General features: G+C 30.6%; 1 long non-coding RNA gene across 1 annotated transcript; it reads right to left on the reverse strand.

Annotated features, from left to right (window-relative positions):
- Nucleotides 1-654: 654 nt before the first annotated feature.
- Nucleotides 655-22,096, reverse strand: LOC143069633 (uncharacterized). The gene is made up of 4 exons (XR_012976450.1): nucleotides 21,728-22,096; nucleotides 19,861-19,984; nucleotides 15,799-19,523; nucleotides 655-15,767 (listed from the first exon to the last, which is right to left on the reverse strand). It is a non-coding gene; the product is annotated as an uncharacterized LOC143069633 (long non-coding RNA).
- Nucleotides 22,097-23,749: the final 1,653 nt, after the last annotated feature.

Genomic DNA, 23,749 nt, shown 5'->3' on the forward strand with positions numbered 1-23,749 from the left:
TGCAATGCTATTTCGACACTGAAGAACCGCACAATGTGATTGACACCACATAAACTCAATGAGGGACACAACCTCCCGAACATAACATTATTATCGACGAGTCAGATTAACCAGTCTGGAGCATTCAAGATCTATTCGGTATTTTTGGTGAGCTTACTAAATATAAGTAGCTGTTTTTAGTTTTACACTGTTGATATTTTCAGTGTTTTTCTTTGTGATCATGATGGCCTTTTTTAGAATACTTGTATTACATATTTTCATCATTGAAGTGCATTAATCTCAATGCAAAATACGACGCCAATAAACCCCGAAATATCCTCCATGTGCCTGTCCAATGAACCTATAATTCGTTGGTTGTTTGTTGAAGTATTAATGTATTTGTTACTAATTTGTATATAAAGCCTGCCCAGTTTTTTCAGTTGAATTGTTTTATGCGACATTTCAGGGTCTTTTGCAGCCAACTTTGCCATTTGCTCATTGTTGAGATGTAGGTTGACCTATAATTCTTAAATATAAAAATGGAAGGAGAATTATCATTGGTGATCATTCCACATCTTTGAAATGCATCTTCACCACTGAAGTGGACCAACTCTGGTTCTTATACACTATATGCTTTATAACATTGTTCCTTAAAACAAGTAACAACAAACTCAATTATGTTTTATATGATAAATTTTATTCAATAATTTAATAATATTTACAATTCTTTTTTTACTAGTACTCTGCACAATTAACAATATTTAAATCATTCCATTACTTCAAAATCTTTTTCCTTTTTTATCTGGTCTTTTTATATAGATTTTTAGCTTATTAAACTGGTTTAAAATTACCATTATTGATGTTGCTAAATAAAGTTACTGAATACAACATTTTGAGAACGTTCTTTTAAATTTTGGAAGCATTTTTTTTTTAATATAATGTTTAGTTTATTACCAAATTATCCATAATGAGCATTATTTAAGTTGAACATTAAACAACATTTTGAGAACGTTCTTTTAAATTTTGGAAGCATTTTTTTTTTAATATAATGTTTAGTTTATTACCAAATTATCCATAATGAGCATTATTTAAGTTGAACATTAAACAATAGTTGAAAGATCAATTAATTCTAACAAATTTGCTAAAAGACATTTATATTTTTGAGGTCTAATGTGCACAGGTTATTGCTGCGAGCCGGCTACCCAACCCTTACTCTCTCCTTTCAAGCCAAACCGAGAGAGAGGGAGGTAGGTTTATCCTCTGCTCTGACCAGCTGGCAGTGTTGTCTCACTTCCTTGCATGCCAATTTTAGTAAGCCAAAGATCAGGACCCTTGCATAGTTATCTTATTTGCCTTCCTTGGTCATATATTTACTTCTAGCTTTTCCATCACGGATTCATGCTTGCTGAAATAAAATTTCTGCTCCCTAACTTGCATATGTATATAAAAAAGTGCTATGGAAAAACCATTAATGACGACATATACAAAAAATCAAAAGCAGCTGACCTGTTATAATACAGAATGATTATCAATAAAGACCTCAAATTAAAAAGCTTAGAATGTGACAAACCAAATATCTAAACATAAATGTGCTATGGATAAATCATTAATGCTGAGTATGCAAAATAAAAGCACCTAACCTGTTATCATAGGTAAGGACCTCAAAATAAAAAGCAACATATGCATTTAGAACGTGACAAAACACATATATTATATACCCATAAAGTTCAATGCTGCACTAGCTGATAATCTAGGAATATGAAATTGGTTAGTATAATATAAAACAGATCAACACGATTCAAAGAACCATTATCCAAGAATTAACTAATCTGATGACATCTATGAAAGACAGAGCATATCTTTTAGCTAAAGTGTATACAAGTACAAAATCAATTAAAGTGATGCATGCTGGTAAAATACTGGAATATGTAACACACCAACAAGAACAAAGCTACACCATCATTCCTCACCAGATAACCTATGGTTGATAAATGTACTACAAAAGAAATAAATGTGAACTACCCACCCCCTTATTCCAAAGTGAAAAACATCATTTACTGCAAAACATTGTCATTTCCATTGCAAGATTAACAAATAGGTCAAAATAAAAATCTAAATCTTCTTTCCTAAGTGTATACAAATTATATTATTGTTTATTAATTTTACCGTTGTCTACACTTCAGATTTTAAATCCATTTCATGCTTCTTTCTGAGAAAAAAATTTCAATATTAGTCAAATCCCCACCCTACCCATTTTGATGAAATATCAACAAATAATTTCTTATTCTATAGTTAGTTTATGTGCCACTTTCACCTGTAATCTTATCAAATAAATTTTCTTGATTTTATCTTATAAAGAACTGTGCTTCCTTTTTTACAAATGTACATCAAAATGTTTAAAACTAAAAATGCAAAACTAACAAGACAGAAAAAAAATCTGACAATTCATACCATTTTCTTCAATTGATCTCAGCTCAACTTTTGCTTCTTTCTGGCAAATAAAGTTGGAACATATAATTCACCCCACCCACCCACATCAGTCAACTACTAGTATAAAAAGATATAATCTCAAAAATAACACTACTAAAAAAAAACATTGCATTACAATTTTACATTAGAATTGTTCTACAGTAACAATCTTTAATACAAAGAATGAAAAAAATCAAAAAAAAATCCAGTAAGGATAAAACATTTCATTTGCATTAAAGTAGCGAAAGTAATATATTAATGTGTACTTGCCACTCTACTTGAAAGCTAAGAGTCAACAGCTTACTAGACATGCCAGTTTCAATTTTATATAGCCGGGAACTTTATGATGGACACTCGCCGCCTTTTATAATGGTGTACACTGTGGAATACTAATGATTATCATCATTCCCCTACCCCCCTCTATTATACATAATATAAATTGTATTTTTCAACCTCTTAATATTAAGTAATTGCTAATCCATTATATACATTTAAATGCAAATTTGCAGTTTTCTCATTCAAAGGAAACAGTCATTTACAACTCCTACATAATTGTTACAAAAAAACAAAAAACGTTGCAAGATACTTCAAAGTATGAAAGTAACAACTTAATGTCTACTTGCCTTTCGCGGAACAGCATCAATATCTAACTAGACAGGCATATTTCATGTTTACCTTCCAAGGTTTATACAGAGGACTTTGTAGCTATTCTATTCACTGGACTTATATGGTTTACACTGAACAATAAAAATTATTATCATCGCCCCATCCCTTTAATTACATTTTCTTCAATTTCTATATATCTTCATAATCTTGGCATATAAAGATTTAACTTATGAATCAATAGTTAATCTTAGATAAAAGAAATTTCAAGCCCATTGAACTTTTTGTTGAAAAATTTCTTCTATTGATATAATATAAACAAATATGTTAAAAAAAAACATTACTTCCAGGTCAGGCTCCCAAAATCACCTCCTTTTATTCTCCCAAAAGTATTTTCTTACATCATTGGCTGGTCCATTTTCATAAACATGGCACACAGATACACCGACCTAAATAAAAACTCTCTGCAAACCTAATGTTATTTATGGGATTATTAAAAAAAAATCCCTAAAAAGTTATAAATAGAATAAAATAGATATAGGTTTTTAAATATTACAACTAGAAAATGCATAATCTAAAATTGGCTTATATATCTTGTAGAAACTTGAAGCTAGTGCTATAGAAAAAAATCAAACAATACAACCGATTGCAATCCAAGCACAGTTCCTGTGTTTTAAATACAAGGATGAAAAAACATCAAAATGGAAAACAATATCAAGTATAACTAATAGTAAGACAACAAAATCTCAACATTGTCAACAAAAAGTTAAAAGCTACACTAGCTAGGATAATTCAGATCACGGAAGTTGTTAGTAAATAAATATAACAAAGATCAACATGAATAAATATAACCATTATCCAAGAAGTTGTGATAGCTAGTATGAAAGTGGGAGCATATGTTTTACTTAGTGTATGCAAGTACAAATTAAAAGTTACGCCATACATGCACTGGTAAATAGCTGGAATATCTAACGCACCAACAAGAACAAAGCTTCACCATCACTCCTCACCAGATAACTGTGTACATTGACCATAGCGGTCCAGTATGACCATAGAGGTCAAGTATACTACAAAAGAAAAAAATGTGAACTCCCCCACCCCATTATTCCATATTTATAATGGCAATTTGCACACTCAAACACAAGATCATGTAGGTAAAAAAAGCTTCACTAGCAGATTATCTAGGAATATTCAGATTATGAATTTGGTTAGTAAAAAATCATGACTAAATAGAACCATTATCCAAGAATGTAATTAAACTGGTGACACTTATTAAAGTGGGAGCATGTGATTTGCTAATTGTATGCAGTTACAAAAATAAAATTATGCATTGGTAAAATACTGGAATATGTAACACAATAATAAGAACAAAGCTTCACTGCCATACCTCATTAGATACCACAAGGGTTAACCAATAAAGGCTATACTGCAAAAGAAAGAAATGTGAACTCCCTCTCCCCCTTCCTGTATCATGATTTACAGCATGTTTAAAAACTTTCTACAAAGCCAAGATTAATAAAACAAAAGTGATGAGATAGCGAGGAATTTTTAACACATCTAAAAGAACAAAACTAGTCATTCCTCATCAGATAATTATAATTGTTGCATATCTTTCTATGATTTTCACTGCAAAGTGACCAAAGTAGGTCAAAATAAAATGTTAATTCTGAAGTGTTTACAATTTAAATGACTACTACAGATAACAATTTACCACTTATGTTCAACCAACTTTTCCACTTTCTTCATACTGACATGATACTACAGGATTTTCAATCCATCTGTGCTTTTGAGATAAACAAATCAATGTTAGTCAAAAACCCCAACCACCCAACATCATTACAATTGTAGTGAAAATAAATTCGCAATAAAAAATATGAATATAAAATCCTTGCATTACAATATAATTGCAACATTTTCTTATGTAAAATGCCTGTATTCATCATAAATATTCAAACTAATAGAAGGAATCATTTAATTAGTATTGTGCAATAAAATTGGATCTGTTATATTGGTAAGTATGCAACTGATAAATATATGTGTACTTGCCACCGTACTTGAAGCTCCTCAGAAATAGCTTTATATGCGACATGCTCATTACAATCTTATTTATTGTCTGGAGCTTTAAGATGGACCTTGCTTCTGATGATGATGCACACTGGAAAACTAATGATTATTAACAGTCCCCATCCCCCATAATTTCATATACAAGTACGTTTTTCTACCTCTTTTCAAACATCAATATGATATGTCTTAATCTATTTACCTTTAAATCTGAGATAAGATCTTTCAAAAGACTAGCAGAATAATAAAATAAATAGAATGATCACTATTACTGTTATGTTATCATTTATGCTCATATGTAATATGTTTTAGACATTAACATTTTTATAGTAGTAAAATAATTGTTCTTTTTATCTAATTTTTTAAGCATGACAAAAACAAATCAATGTTTACCTGCCTCCCAAAGCAAAAGCTTGACAAACAGCATCAAAAGTCTAATAGACAGGCAGGTTTCAGTTTTGGCAACATTTTTTTTTCATGGAGGGACAATATTGCTTCACTTTTCACTGGTCTTGAACGGTCAATACTGTGAATAAGAATTATTATACACCCCCCCCTTTAAAATTTTCACACCACTTTTATTTATTATTCTCAACTCTTAAAACCTTTTAAAAAAATCCACTTATTGCTGATATTTACAATACTTTGAAAAAAAATTATGTAAATCAATTTAAACATCAACAAACATACACAATATAAATAATGGGAAAAATTAATGCATACCTTCACTTGCCTACTATTTAGGTACAAAAAGCAAGAGCTGTGGATAAATGATTAAAAATATTGAAAACAAATTCAAAAGCAGCCAACCTGTTATAATACATAAGGAAAGACCTTATAAATAGAAATAACTTCAGCCATCAGAAAGTGACAATACAAATCATACAAGTTGAGAGCTACACTTCTAGACTAACTGATAAGGAATAATCAGATTATGAAAATGGTTAGTATGTAAAAAACAAAGGTCAACATGATTAAAAAGAACCAATATCCAAGAATTAAACTAAACTGGTGACACTTATTATTAAAGTGGGAGCATGTGTTTTGCTAATTGTATGCAGTTACAAAATTAAATAATACAAGTAATGTGATGCATGCACTGGTCAAATATTGGAATATGTTACACACCAACAAAGCTACACTGCCATACCTCATTAGATAACACAAGCATTAACCAATATGGTCTAGACTATAAAAGAAAGAAATTTGTACTCTCCCACCCTCCCGATTTTGCATAATGATTTAGTGTTGGTTAAAAAAACCTTCTACAAAGCAAAGATAGGTATAAATAGAAATAGAATACAAAATCTTTTCTTTACTGAATAAATACAATTGTTACAGTGAAAAATAAAAACAAATACAATGATACAACAACAATATTCCTATAAACAAAAGGAAAACTTTTCAATTTCATGAGAGTAATAAAATTTGTGTACTTGCCACTGTACTTGATCAGTAAAAACTTAGACCACCTACATCAATTTTATATTGTCTGGAACTTTATGGACCATTGATGCTTTTTCAACTGCTTCACACTGTGGAATACTAATGATTTAAATTACAACCCCACCCCTCCAAATTTTTACATACAACATCTACTGTTTTCTACCTTTTTCAATTTTCATATGGTATGGCTATAAAGTATATAGATGAAAGTTTTTAAAATCTCAGGAAAAATCTTTTACAAGACAAATGGGAATATAAATATGATCTTGAAGTATAAACTTTCACTATCACAGTTATAGCTTTTTATTTTGCATTATTCTCATTCAATTGAAACATTGTTATCTTCAACTAATATAATAATTGTTTTAATATCAATACATGAAACTGCAAGTGTCTTCTGCAACTATGAAAGTAAAATGCTTACTTGCTCCCAGGAGTGAAAGCTTGACAAACACCATCAGTAACTAACTAGATAGGCTAAATATAGTTTGACCATCTTTGCTTTTACTGTTGGAGGGACAATGATGATTTTCTTTTCGCTGGTCTTTTATGGTGCTAACTGTGAACATTTAAGACTGATAATAATCACCCCACCCCCCTTAGGTTTTTTTAAGTTTTTTTTTTTATCTTTCTTCTTCCAATTAAAAAGATATTTACATATATATCTTGTCAAAATTTTATTTATATCACACACAAAAAATTACCAACACATTGAACATTCATATTTCATAGTATTCCCTACCCACCCTACAAAGTTCCAATTCAGTTTTTTTTTTCATTTTTCATTTCTTTTCCATAAAAAAATATTTTAATAGCATGCAAACAACACCATTTCATACCTTTATATGTAATGTAGGCTCGTTTCAATAAGCTTCTATAGTGGCACTACAGATTTCAATATCTACTTTTGTTTTTTAGCAGTCACATTTTATCACAGGATCTACACAATCTCAACCTAGATCAAGGCACAACACTTAAGTCATCTCAATCCATCTGTTAAAATCATACTACCAAAAAAGCAAACCTTTTTAATTAATACCCACCCACCCTTAAAGTCAGTCAAATATCAGTAAAATCAAACATTAAAATAAAATATTAATATTATATATTTAGATGATTTCAATTTAAATAAGTGCAAGTATATTAAGCAACTAAAACACCGGTTAATTGAGTTTTATACATAAGGCATGGATATTGAACAAATTCAAGAGCTTTTATACTCGTTCACGCTTAATCATGTTTCCTACAAATGCTTTGAAAAATATCACACAATAAATATAAGTACATTTCACGGCATACAATAAGGGTATATAAGCATCTAAATCACTGTCAAAAGATACCAAACTTGCATTAAATCTTTATACCTACAATGTATATATGTCAGAGCAACAATCCTACAATTCACTAATCTATAGTTTAATTTGTTCTTAATAAATTTTTCAAGTTGATGAAGAAAAAAACCCTCTGCAACTTAATAAAACGTCATTTTCTTTTTAATATAGTTAATAATACAACAGCACAACTTATTAAAATAAAAATAATCTAATATAAAAAATATAGATAACTATGATAGAAATACCATTCTTTTGTCAAGGCCTCTTTTTCATCTCATACTCTGCTTCAGGTCTTTTTTTATACATCACTTTATTCAAACTTTACTGTACTTGTTTCAAACCTTTTGGTCACAGGATGTACTATCCCTTGGGCCAATTTCCGCACGTTACCATCCTTTTATTTTTTTGATACTTTTGCTGGCAATAAGAAATGTTAGTCATACCCGATCCCCCAGTTTCTGAATTAACTTATTAATATTAATAACATATCTGATAAATTTTAACCATTATTGAATATATATTTTAAATTTATACTAATATTAAAGCATTCTTAAATTCTCAAAATATATTATATTACAAATTAAATCATGCCATATTCACAGCTTACTCAAATGAACCTTTTCAAATTTGACACCTAGTTTCAAACTTTTCTTGAACAAGGAGCATCTTTCTATCTACCTGGGAACTGGGTACAAGAACTATCACAGGAAGCAGATCTTGGGTCTTTTCCACTGAATGTGAATCTGGTATCTTCAAGGACTTGTGTTCACTGACAAATAAGATATTATAGGTTACCCCATCCCTCCCAAACCCAACTTTAACCCAGAAACCTAAATATTTAGCTACACAAAAAGAATTTGCATACTTAAATAATTTACACTTTACTAAAATTGATATATTCAACTTTAACACTGATTCATTTTAAATTCTGAAAGGACATTTTAACTTTCTATTTGTATACAAGATATAATCTTTGAACATAAAGATAACAATCTGATAAAGATAACTGACAATTAGATCGCCTTTCACAAAATATGAAGCATAATCTGATCCACTTACTATTTACCCTCAAACATTCTGTGTAGGTTCAACTTTCAAGCTATTACTTTACAGGTCAAACTTGTTACTGTATAATTTATGGAAATTTCTTCAATACAAACTGTCCAATATCTCAAGCATGATCTGTCATTCAATAGTTTCAAGAAGAATATTATCAGCATAACCCTTCCCTACCCCTTTTTATCCATAAGTTCAAACTGAAGATAAATTTCAAATAATTGAAATATAAATTAATCCAGTAGAAGTTTTGATAACAATGATTCATTAAGCATTGGTTAACCTATACAATTCTCAACATTTTCACAAGATATATATTTACTATAGATAAAAAAACATTCAATATATTCAAATTTCAATTTTTCTAACGATAAAAAGAAACACTATTCTTTTGTCTCTGGGTCTTTCCACTAAATATTATTTCATACAGGCTATCATAATGAACCTCTTTCTGTTAACTTTACTGTAGGTTTCAAGCTTTCTGTCACACCACATGCTATGCTTCTTTACTCTATATTTCAGGACATTCTTCCACAGGTCATACTTAGCTGGTAAAAAATTAGTTAGCAACAGCCTAACCCCTTATTTTTCTAATTTGACCAATTAATGTACTGACAATATAGTAACAGAAATTAAGATTTATAAATAATTATAGAAAATTGATATTATTTACAATACAGATATCATCAAAAATTGATTGTATATCAATTATGTTTGCAATTTAAATAGTACAGATATGAGAAAACTTGTTTTGACATGATGTTTGAAACCATTTACATAATACACCAACATAAAAATAAGTTACCATTTTACAACTCATTGTTATGCATATGATCTTTCATGAACTTCTCTACTTTAAGGCAGTTTTAAGCTACTAATCTGGTCAGGACGTGTTAATCTCTCTATACCTTTACATCTTTACATGGGAAATGATTCTTTCAAGCAGGATCAATACAAGAAACTGTGAGGATGCCTTATCACTGCAAGTTAACCTGCTGTTTTCAAGGAGTTTGACAAATAAATTATTAGTAATGCAGTTCCCCCACCACTCTCCCACTATTAATTAACCTTAAAAGCTTAATTCACAGAAAATTTTAATACAAGTCAAGAAACCACCACATTAAAATCTGAATACTGAAATAAGTTAATATCAAAACTGATTTATATTTCATTTGAATTATTCAATTAGCAAAATAATGACAACGCTCGATAAGTTGTAATGGTTACCACTCTTCAGTTCACATTTCTATTTTCTATTTCTCAACAATTCCCGACAATAAACCTCTATTTCCTGACAATAAACTATACGAGATTAAAAATACACAAACCCCCTCCCCAGTTAATTTCTAAAAGATCAAATACTCATTTTATCTTTTCATGTTCCAAAATAAACTATTAAAAGCTAGAAGGCTGCTGATGAAAACTTTAACAAAAGTAACAAGTTCTTTCTTTCACCATTTCATAAGATATAAATATAATATTTTGGTTACAATTATTTTACATTTGAATACTTTTCAATTGTCCTCAAAAATTAAAACTGCATTCTAAAATTCTTTTTTACTTTGCAAAATCATGGCTGAACTTCAGCAAGACAATAAGAAAATGGGCTTACCAATTTGAACTCAATTTACTCCACATCTTATAACATATTTCCTTTTTCACCTCATTACATTATACACATAGTATCATCATCATTAGGGTTTTTAGTAGGATGGAAATGGCGGAGATAAATGCAGCATGACAACTAGGCAAAGCACATGTGCAGAAATCTGCTGTTCGTGATTAAGATATAACACTGCCAAGAAAATCTATTTCATATTAATCCCCTCCCTCAAACTGAACAAATGTATTATAATTAGCAGAAAAGCACACTTTTAAAACTGTATTTCATTTAAAATTAAGTTTACTGAAATATAACTTCAAAATTAAGCAAAAATTTCAAATGCTATTTCAAATTATTAAGTATAATAGAGGTAGTAAGATACACTTCAAAGGTGCATTTATTCTTTGTACAAGTGAGAAATCCTTCAAGTGGTATTTAAAGGATAACAAAACTTCAAATATTTCATGCAAATTAACCAACTACTTCATACCGCAGATTTAGTGGAAAAGCTTCTGGACCATCTTGGGATTGGAGAGAAGACAGCCTGGACTGACATTAATAACCCATTATGATCACAGTGGCATACAGATTTCCCTCAACATACAACAGATCTTGGAAAATGCAACTGAAAATCAACCCCTCCCAATGCATAGATATTTACGATCACATAAAAAATATTATTACAAGTGTTACTGTTATTTGCCAAAACTTATATTTTCATATGGTATAAAATTTCAGACATTTATTGCAAAATGAAGCATCATCTTTACTGTTAAACATGCTTAAAGATTTAGTTTAAATCAAATTATCAAGAGATACAATATTTATAAAACAAACCATGACAATCAAACATCTACAATAACATGTTTGTCAAAACTATAAATTATAACTAATTAATCTGTATATCAATAAATGTGTTCTTACTTTCAATACAGTATACATTTTACATCGATGTCCTTTGCCCCATGAGGATCTTTAAACATACTTGACAACCTTTTCTGTGCTTCCCATCAAGAAATTTAATCTGCATATTGACAACCTTTTCTGTGCTTCCCATCAAGAAATGTAACCTGCATATTGACAACCTTTTCTGTGCTTCCCATCAAGAAATTTAACCTGCATATTTTCACATGTTAAGCAGCATTCAATCTGTTAAGTCCCATAGGTTTCTTTCATACTTAAATTAAGCTAGCAAATCACAAGCTGAGTCTTCCTATTACCAAAGGTATCACTGACAAAAGATATGATTAGTTGCCCTTTCCCATCAAATTTCCCACTTTTAGGTAGTTTGATTCACAAAAAATTTTGAATGCAAGTTGAGAAACCTCCCACATAAAAATATGATTTATGAAATTATTATGAAATTAATTGATTTTAAATTAATAATGATTTATATTTCATTTGAAAATCAAACACTAAATAAAATACAGTACAACACAAAATAAGTTATAATGGTTACCAGGTCACTCTTGGGGTCACTGATCTATTTTCTTATCTCTCAACATAGTCATTTCCTGACAATAAACTATAAATGATTAAAAGTATACAAACCCCCACCCAAATTTGTTTTTAGAAAATCAAATCCTCATTTGCCTTTAAATTCATGTCAGACCTGAAAACAAACTTTAAAAGCTGGATTCCTAAAATTTTTAATCTATATAACCCATAAAAAATCTATTTTCTTTGTAAAATTAGTCGCTGAAACAATGAAAGGAAAGAAATTACCATTCACAAGAATTCATCATAAATCATGAGATCAACACAGAACAATAAGATTCAAACACAATACCTGTAAAATTTATCTTCCTTTTAAAGCAACAGGGTCAGATGCTGGCCAAATACGACCACAGAGATTGTTCCTTTTAGAACTGGTCACGGAAAGGAGTACATGATAATATCGCTATCTGTAGCAATTAAAAAATATATATATTCCCAATCCCCCCATTATGGTTATAAAGTTAACTACAAAATTACTGTATACTTCCAGTACCTTTATGCTAAAAAGATATTTCTTCAATTTTTTCAGAAGTGTATCAAAATTTGAATTAATTAGACCTTTTTATCTGATAATCATGTTACTGTTATTATTAATATCTAATTTAGGTCACAAATATTTTGCATTAATTCTACATTTAATTTCTTTGTCAACACACATTTTAAAAAATAAATTCTGTAAAGTTTCAACAGTTCTATTTTACTTAACAAACAAAAATGCCATTTAGAAAATGGGCTTACCAACTGAACTCAATATTACTCCACATCTCTGTACAGATTTTGTTTCTTCTCATTATACACATGGTATCATCTTCATTAGGGTTATTACTAAATGGGACTCCATTCCAGGAGATGTGCTGTATTATACTGGGTCAAGTGCATGTGCAGAAATCTGCTGTTAATGATCACCACATTCACTGCCAAAAAAGTCTATTGCATATTAATCCCCTCCCCCAAACTACAACTGTAGACTAATGCATTTATATAGTTAGCAGTTAAGCATACATTTATAATACTGTACTTCAGAACATTAATTTATTGATGAAAATTGAAAAAGCTACTTGAAGATGATTAAGTATATTATAGGAAGCAAGGTACACTTCAAAGGTGCATTTATTTTTGTACAGGTGAGAAATCCTTTCAAGTGTTATTAAACAGCTAACAAAACTTCAAATATTTCATGCAAATTTACCAACTACTTCATACCGCAGATTTGGTGAAAAAGCTTCTAGCATGGAACATCTTGGGATAGGAGAGAAGACAGCCTGGACCGACATTTATTACCCTTTTGATTAGAGTGGCATACAGATTCCCTCAACATACAACAGATCTTTGAGGACATGGAAAATGCACTGAAAATCAACCCTTCCTGATGCATAGATATTAACAATCACACAACAATATTAATACAAATGATACTGTTATTTGCCAAAACTTATATTTGTATTTGTATATGATATAAAACACCAGACAAATGTAGCAAAATAAGACATTATTTTTCCTGTTAAACATGCTTTAGACAACTCTATTAATCAAGTAATTTGTGATGTGTATGCATTGTACAAGAATTTTTAAAAAAACATGACAATCAAAATCTACAATAAAATATTTATCAACAGTCATGACTGTAAATTACCAATAAATTTGTATATCAATAAATGTGTTCTTACTTTCAATACAGTATACATTTTACATCAGACTTCTTAATCCCATAATGATCTTTATAACATACTTGACAACCTTTTCTGTGCTTCCATTGTTGGAATATAAACTACATATTTTCCCATATCATTACTAAATTGGACTCCATTCCAGATGTGCTGTATCACAACTGGGCCTAGTGCATGTGCAGAAATCTGCTGTTAATGATCACCACATTCACTGCCAAAAAAATCTATTGCATATTAATCCCCGCCCCAAACTAGACTATTGCATTTATAGTTAGAAGTTAATCTATAATTTATTTACATTAATTTACCTTGAAAATATTAACTTCAAAAGTAAGCAAAAATTGAAAGGCTATTTGAAGATGATTAAGTATACTATAGGTAGCAAGATAACTTCAAAGGTGCATTTATTCTTTGTCCAAATGAGAAATCAAACAAGTTGTATTAGAAAGTTATAAACAAAACTTTTTAAATATTTCATGCATTTTTACTACTACTTCATACCGCAGATATTTTGTTAAGCTTCTATATTATCTAGCGTTTGGATTGAAGGAGACAGCATATATCTGGATAAGGACTATTAACCTAGCTTTAATCCCTTTCCTCTTACTACCATAGTGGCATGTAGATTTCCCTCAACACACAGCAGGTCTTGTTATGAAAACAATGAAACTGCCCTGAAAATCAACCCCTCCCATTTGCATACCAGCATGTATATACATTCACAAAAGTTTTGATAATATTTAAGTATTAATTACTGTTATTTGATTATATCTATATTTTCAAAGTGAATATAAAGCATTTCAAATGTCTTTTACAAAAAAGAAACCATAATTTTTTGAACACATGCTTAATGTTTATCAAATCAAAAAAGTTTCAGGCAAATAATTGTTTCAATGATACAGACAGACAACACTACCTCCAATTTTTGGTTCACTGTACAGGCTAGCGATTCATCAAAATATGCAAGCTTCACATTCATTCAGCATCTTGATACAATGACAGCACTATTAAGAGTGAAGTGATTAATCCCTCCCAAACCCTCAAGATTTACATCTATAAACTTTCGGACTTCATGCAACATCCATAATTTAAAGTTGTGAATATATATATTTAAGCTTAAGTTATTAAGAAACTCATACTATAGCAATTATAATTATAACTAAAAAGAAAATGTTTCAACTCAAAGAAATTTCTTGTTAAATTGAAAAGTGCATTAATTAATTATTTGATTCTGCAATGTTTTCAAGATTATAACTTGAGACCTGTATTAACTTCATGATTAAGCTTGGAATTAAAATTTTGGAACATCTAATTAAACACTAAAGAACGCATATTCATGGATATAAATACTAGTTTCTTCTTGAAATGGCCACCTCTTCTTCCAAATGTTAAACCTGTGAATTCTTTACAGCTTTTAAACTGCTTCTTTTAAAAGAGCCTCCCGACTGTTTCTATGAAAAGAAATATTTGTTGCCTGAATACATGAACACATTATCTTCAGGCTTGGTAAATGGAAAACAATATATAAAAAGCCTCAACTTAGCTTCATCAAATTCAGTAATGGGTCTAAATGTTGATAGTGGTTCTGCAATTAAAACTACATTTTTTCTCCTGAAAATCGGTTTCATTCCATTTCTTTTTCTCAAAAGCTTTGAATCAATTGACACTATTCATCTTTTCCTTAAAAGGCTAAAAATGTTGTGTAGTTCAGTTGTATGCTAGCATATATACATTTCTGTTTGAATTGGAAAAAAATTAAGTTTGTTTTTTAACATCAGTTACTGTACTGCAAGGGTTCTTTGTCGAAATATTAAATTGTGAACACCCAATCGCTTAACCTAAAAATATTACGCTGTCCAACAGTAGATCTGTTGTCTGCTAGAACTTCAATAAAGAAACATAAATCCATGAGTTCAAGTTACTTCCCTTTATGACTTCCCTCTGCAAATATTGGTTACACCTTAAAACAGGACTTTATATATCTTGTGATATTGTTGATTAGGTAAGCAGAGTTTAATCTTCCATTGGTGCTTTGCAAAGTCAGCCTTGTACCTCATATGGAAGTGCAAAGTCAGCCTTGTACCTCATATGGAAGCATCTTGATTAGTTTTGCCTATTTTTATATTCCCTTTGTTAGTGAAGTCTTGCAAATTCTAAAATTATAATTTGTTATTAGAGCCACAATTGCTGGACTATGTGATGATATAATTCTATAATTAGTCCTTTGGGTGGCTTTTCTTTCCCCTTCTTTTAAAGCTTTGTTGTTTATATGGAAGCACGTCTAAAATTAAAATAAATTTCTACTAGGTACATGTTGGTACATAATCCATCTTGATATTGAAAACCTCTGCATTTTATATTTAACTTTAAGCATTAGACTTGAAACTGGATCTGAAATATGACAATCTTCTAAGACGCTTTAGTTTGATACAACTCTAAGCTGTGTCCTATTATCTTCTAATGGGTTTTGACCAATGTGATAAAATTTATATTGCGATACCTTTCATTTTCTTTACTGATTTCAAGTCGCTTTGGGTAGATATTTCATAAAGAGCGCATCCACATGGGCTGTTGGTTATGTTCAACTGTATTAGAAATGTGCAATGATAAAAATATTTTAAAAAGTCCATGCTTGAGCTGAAATTGTATTTCTTTTTGCATCTAATAGGGATTTGGTTCCTATATTTGATCAAGACATCTGAAAATTTTACTGGATAAAACTGCAAAGGTACTTCTATCCTTTTTCAAAATATCAAACACCAGAACTTTTCTTTTTAACATCCAAACCTGAAAGAAATCCCATTGCAGTTGTGGTCTCTTCTTAAATAAATCTTTTTTACTGCAAAAACCTCTGACATCATTTGAATATAATTTGGAAATAAAGTGGTTTTGTTTAGTTCAGTCTTCTTTTCCTTGGTTTTATTTGGGCAAACAGCACATTTAAACTAGTCTTCCTAGAATATTAAGAATTATTTTTTGGATTTTTTTGTCCTGTTTAAGTTGACTGAATGCAAAGAAACCTTTTGATAATTTCATTACATCTAAAAATCTGAAATAGATGAACCAATTAATTTCAACCAATAAGAATCCTGAAGAATCTACTTGTGTTGACTGGCTTTTAGAATCATCTTGAAGGGTTTCTCGATCTGGTAACCTAAATAGATGGTTTGCAAAAATTGACTTCAAATGAATTCAATCCAAAAATTGATCTATTCAGCAGGAGATACATGGCATTATCCATTTACTTTGAAAAGGTGGAGCACTGCCTCACAAATGCTTAATTTTACCTCAGATCTGTTTGAATTTGGAGTAAAGCAAAGGACATATTAATCTGGAAGAAATCTTATCCTTGAAGTCTGGACTGCATTGATTACAGGAAGCCTGAATAAAAGGTATGAAAATTACAAGTATTTAAACGCCAAGAAGTATTATCCATTTACTGCAGAATGCCGTTTATGGTCAAGCCTTGCCTCACAAAATGCTGAATTTAACACTAGATTTACGACATTCTAAGCTGAAAGGAATCCCGTCTGCATTTTCCCAAACAACATCTGAATTGCTAAAACCTTCATAAATTTTGTAAATGACCTATTTATACCTATTAATTTGGTGCAATCCTTATTGCCCGTCAGTTTTTTTCAGGGTTCACTTGCATCTAATCAATTACTTTGAGTTTGTTGTTAATCTATGTAGTTTTTATATACATCTGTTCCAATATACAACCCTAGTCCAGTGAAAGCTTTCAGTTATAGCATGTGAAAATATCCCAAGAATAAGATGAAGCATTGTCCGTTTACAGCAGAATGGGCGAGCATTTCCTCACTTGCTAAATCATAAATTAGACCTGTTTGGAAACAATGGATAGATAATCTGAAAGGAATCTAGATCAAAAGGTTGATATGGTCTGCAAACTGAAGTATAGCTATTAAAAAATTCTTTAAACAAATTATCATTTATTTTCTTGCTAATGGTTTTCTTGTTGGTTCAATCATATTTGCCATATTTAGCCTTCATTTTTTAGGGATGTACTTCTATATTGAGGGATGTCTTGCATCTATTATGGTTATATCCAATAAAATAGTCCTCTTAACTATAAAATAATTTAATTAATCCTATGCATCCCGCACACGTACACTAGCTGATAGTAAAATGTATAAATAGCTTATATGTCCAAATATAACCCTATTCCACCACAAAGCTTCAAAGGGTAACACACAGCGTGTGAAAAACTATATCAAAATTTCAAGAATGAGGTCTCATCTTTGTCCAAATATATCTATCCCTTTTTATCAAATATTCTGATCTTATATAAACTATACAGCCATTCCTGCATTTTCATTTTGTAGATTTCTAAATTAAAACAGAAATGGAAACCTGCAACAAACATCCAATACTCAGAATTCGTTTCAGTATCAAGTCAAACTTGGTATTTTATATTTATAGGTGAACTTTCTCAACTTTAATTTCTTTCAATATAAATTGGCATGGTTTTATATCTTGTGAATCCTTTCAACAAATTTCTACAAATCAATCCTAGCTATAGCCATAATATTTGGCTTTTCTTTGAGAAGTTGTCCAATTAAATAAATAAATTCTATAAACAAGTGATCCAAATCTGTGGTGTACATTTGTACTTATGTGAAGTCCTAGATGCAGGATTCTGAAAATTCTTTTTCATATCGTTACCGTAACTTGTCTACTTGCACATTCGGATTTCTGAAAATTCTTTTTCATATCGTTACCGTAACTTGTCTACTTGCACATTCCGACATTTGTAGTTTCATTGGTTGGTGCTGAGAAATAAGATGGAAACAAACTTTAAAACACTTACACCAAATTGCTCAAGGTCAACAAAGCTGTTATAACTAATCTGTATTAGATTGGATAAAAATCAGTGGATTAATCTATTAGTTACAAGGTACTTGTATATGATTTAGCAGGTATAGATCGATTGTTTAATGCGTCTAAAATTTAAAGAATTGCTTAGGGTTATAATCTACAAACCACATCACCTAGATAAATACTCAAGATTACAATATATAGCAAATAGTATTTTAAATTCCCTGCCATTTCAATGACTGTTTAATGCAATTTATTATTTTAAATCCTTTGCTGTTACACAGAAATTTTAAATGCAAGAAAGAATCTCTGAAACACAATCAGAACGAGTCAAATCAAGGCTATTTAAGTTGTATTAATCAAAGGCTGTCAAGGAGGAAAAAAATCTTGTTTTAAATTGTTTAATATATCATATTTTTTTCCAGTCTTTGCATTCCATTCCCACTAATATCTGCAATGAAGGTAGGTGGTCATTCCCATGCTAAGATGTTGGTCCCAATGGAAAAAAATTCTACAACACTGCATGTTTTACTAGATAGCACAATCAAAATCCAAATAATAAATCCATGAATAAAAAGTATAAGTTGTTTAAAATCTAAATTAATAGACAAAAGAAAACATCAAGGCAGGATGTCAGACATCAAGGATCTAAATGCATATAGGGATAATGCACAAGAAAAAATTATTTGCTGCCAGTATATGGTATTGTCCTTTGGAACCTGAAACTTTTTCAATTATCTATGGCAAAATTGAAACTATTGCATTGAAAATCTATTCAAAGATGATAAAACTGCCCACTTATTTATCTTCAATGCCCCTCTTCTACACAATGACCAACAGATTTGTTATCACGTCAATGGCTATCTTCCACCAGACAACAATCACTAGGGTCCACATATTTCCAGTAAGTCGACTATCCCCATGCAACTAAAACCCAAGACAATATGCAACATCATTGACAACCATTTCCTGAAAAGAAACAAAATAAATACCTTGGCAACAATGCAGATTTACAGGTAGGATACGAGATTTATTTTCAAAACTTCATCAACTGAACATGAGCATAAAAAAGTCAACCCGATTTATTTATTATTATAATTAGAGAAATCTTGAGTTTATCAATTTTTTTTTTAAGTATCTGATTTTGTTTAAAAAAAAACAAGATTTGAAGATTTCATAAACCTGATGCATATTGTAAGCTTATCCTAAATTTTAAAGAATTTAAGAACTACATTGTAAGTCAGTAATAACAAGTGTATGGCATGCAAATTTCTCAGTGCAAGTAAACTAATGTTAGATAAATTACCTTCAAAAAGCTAATCCATGGTTCAGGGTTTCAGGTTCTACCCAGGATTTGTCCCATGTGCATCACATCTGAATAAATATTCATCATTTCTTTCATGTCGCAAGTACTGTATACCATGTACAATCTAAAATCAACAAATTGCTTATAAAAAAATTTCCCCAGAGGCAGAGCTAGCAATGCAAGTGCAAAGATTTGTATGTGAAAATTGCAGTGTTCTAAGATCAAAACTTATAATCTCTTTTTTTTTCGAGTCAACGTTTGACTTTACACTGAGCAGTTAATTTAAAACAAATCATGTCAATGCTGATGAAAATTATGACCTTTGAATTTAATAGGACAAAAATATGGCAAGAGGACCCTTTTCTGTTGAATTTTATACTGCCCTGCACTAACCGATTGTTAGAGCGATTCAGATTTTAAATAGACAATTTTAATTATTTCCCTTTGTCTTTGAATGCGAATATATATGGCCAAAATTATATCAAAATATTGTATATATTAGAACATCAGTAACCAAGAACAAATATAGTTCATGATAGATGATTTTTTTTATTATTTTAAATTTAACCAGTAGTTATTTGAAGGTTAAGAAAGAATTAATTCAGCAAATTTTACATCTGTAAAGGGGAACAACTCAGACTGGAATGTACATGTGACACCACCAATATTCAAACTTGATCAGAATTTTGTGGTAATAAGCATTGTGCACAAGTTTCATAACATTTTGTTGAGGCAAACTGTTACATGTACCAATTTTGGGACATATGTATAGACAGACAAGGCTTAAACTATCTTCTATGCTACGACTGGATTAGAATAAAAAGTTGAAGATAGTATCATACATAATCAAACAGCGAAAGAAACTAAATGAAATCAAATTTTATGTACAATGTATATGTTACATAAAATTTGATTTGCCACAATACTTATATAAATCATTGGTTATGGTTTTTCAAAACAAAGGGCCTTAATTGAGGGCAAAGTTTGGTGATTTAACTGTTCATGGCTAGAATGTTGGAGTTGATGATAGTTTTGTGTTGGCACACCGAAGTGTATCATTTCTTTGTGGTCTAACTTTACTTGGGGTAATAATGCCCTTTAATGTCAGGAGTCAAACAGTCATCTTGCTATCGTTGGCGTCAAATTTGTTATAATTATACTGTAAATCGTCAAAATATCATTATCGTAATTTGTCAGAGGTCTTAAGTAATGAACATTAATATTTTTTTAAAAACTAGTCATCTAAATAATTTGATGTTTTTATCCTCGAAAAGAGAATATACATTTTACCACCATGTACCAAAAATTACCATTAACATCATTTCGTAAGAACTTTTAACGTTGTTTGTCATGAAGGTACCCCCATTACTGAAGCGCTATAAGACCCTTTGTCATGGAACTATAAATCATTTTCAATCAATATTCAATTTTTTTTACGAAATCAGTATAAATGAATACAGATTTCAATCTACAATATGGCGACATTATAATAAAATAACAATTAATTGAACAATTTTCTCAAAATATATTTCAAGCCAACCAAGTCTGTTTTGAGCCACATGATTTGATGTGGCAAAATTTTATCATCAATGATCATAAAGCCCATATGGAAGTGCTAAAACGTATTCCACCTTACAGATAGGAGTGAAAAGAAACCAAAGATACTCAGAATAGGCTAAACCCATAACTTCACACTAAAAAATCGTATGCAGAAGATATATTTGCCCGCCCAAATATATAAAGAAAGATATGTGGCATTATAATTTTAGTAATCCCTCCTTTTTCAACGAGCCACGTATTCTGAAGACTAAATAATATAAATATTAAATAAAAGCCATGCAGAACAACATACAAAGCAAATATTTACTTATGTGATGTTCTTGCCTGTCCATGTTATCAACTTGAACTTGAAGAATTCTGCTATAGCGTTTCTCAACCATTCTCGTTCGTCTTTGCTGCGTAAATACTGTTTATCACGACATTTGGTATTTATACCTCAACACAAATTTATTCCTGCGCGACGTGTTTACCAAAATAGTTCAGTAGTTTTTCAATCAAAAACAGATTTTATAACATAATATACAGCTTTTTGGAATATTCTAGAAAATAACAAATTTATTTTGAAATCAAAAAAGCTTTTTAAATGCATTTACCAATTAGAAAATTGAAAAACAACAGAAAATCTGTAAACATTACGCGGAGGTATATGTCAGTTGTATTTTTCCCTTACGTAATCATCGTCTGGACTACGTTTGTCGCTATGACTGGTTTTATCTGGTTATTTTCCGAGGCACAATTGGGATATATTTGTTTGTGGGTGTTGAGACTAATAATTAATGTGACAAATCAGGGACCAATATGAACAAATAAACATTTTTTCCACAACATAACGTTAATATTTGTACAATCAAATATTTCCGTAAAAACTGACTGAATGCAAGGGGAAAATATCAGCAGGGATAGTCAGTATTTATAATATATAAATGTATATCGTTTTTTAAACCTGCCTTTATGTTATTACCAATTTTCCCGCATTAAGTTTTTCATATAAAACCCAAGCTGTAATCATTGATCATCATTGCTTTTATTTTTAAATCTTATCATATTAATCAATATAGTGTAGGCCATAGATACATTGTGCAATCGACTTCTGTCATAGATGCAATACCCATCTTACATTTTTTATATGTCACATAAGTTTTGCTTACTTTTTAAAACATCTCCACGTGCTAGATCTACAAATTTTCATGATGGAAGACATCTGTCATTCCAGCTTTTTCTTATCAAAGGATATTGTATATATGAACTTTTTAAATATACAATTCCTTGTTCTAACTAAGGTTATTTTGCAATATAATATTATGACTGGATCAGTGTTCGTATGACCAGAGACATATATATGTCTCTGGTATCTCTGGTATGACGTACGAAAGGGAACTCGCCTTTTTATCAACACTAAATTATTTCAATGTAATTCTCTATTTTCATAATTGGTATATATGTAACACCCAGAAACGTGTCCTTCCCCCCAAACGTGTCCGATTCCCCCAAACGTGTCTACTTCGACGTCACTAAACTGCAAAACATGTCTAGTTGTAAAACAGCGTCAAAGCTTGTCATTTGTATAAATGCACAAACGCAGTGGCGGATCCAGGGGGGGGGGGGGGTCCGGAGGTGCGCACCCCCCCTTTATTTTGGCCGATCAATGCATTTGAATCGGGACATATGTTTTGCACCTTTGCACCCCCCTTTGCCCTGGTCTAGCACCCCCCCTTTCGAAAATTCCGGCATCCGCCACTGAAACGTGTCCATTTTTAGAAAACACCCAAACGCGCCTAATCCCCCAACTGTGTCCATATCTATTTTTACTGGAATTATCATTCGTGTCAATATCATAAATACGTGAAGATATTAAATCAGACACCTCATGTAAGTAGAATGTCCCATTCTTTGTGCATTTCTAACTGAAGTCATAAAACTATCGTTTTTTACTAACTCTTATTTTTTTAAAGATTAAAATCCAAACAAGTGTTAACCCCGAATAACCGTAAAAATTAGGCCCAATCCTACAATCCCGGTTAGATAAAAGAACCTATCTACAGTATAAAAAAGAAGATGTGGTATGATTGCCAATGAGACAACTCTTCACAAGTGACCAAATGACGCATAAATTAACAGATACTAGTATAGATAACCGTACAGCCTTCAACAATAGTAAACAATTAATTCACCAGTAAAAGAATTATATATATGTTTGCTCAAAATGCGCATGAAATACTTGCAACTGGACAATAATCAATTTCAGTCAAAAGTCAATTCATGTGTTACAGATTAAATTTGCAATACTTTTTATTCTTATGATTAACAACTGGCATTGAACAAACTAATG

Source organism: Mytilus galloprovincialis, chromosome 3 (genome assembly GCF_965363235.1).
Source record: "Mytilus galloprovincialis chromosome 3, xbMytGall1.hap1.1, whole genome shotgun sequence".
NCBI classification, from domain to species: Eukaryota; Metazoa; Mollusca; class Bivalvia; order Mytilida; family Mytilidae; genus Mytilus; species Mytilus galloprovincialis.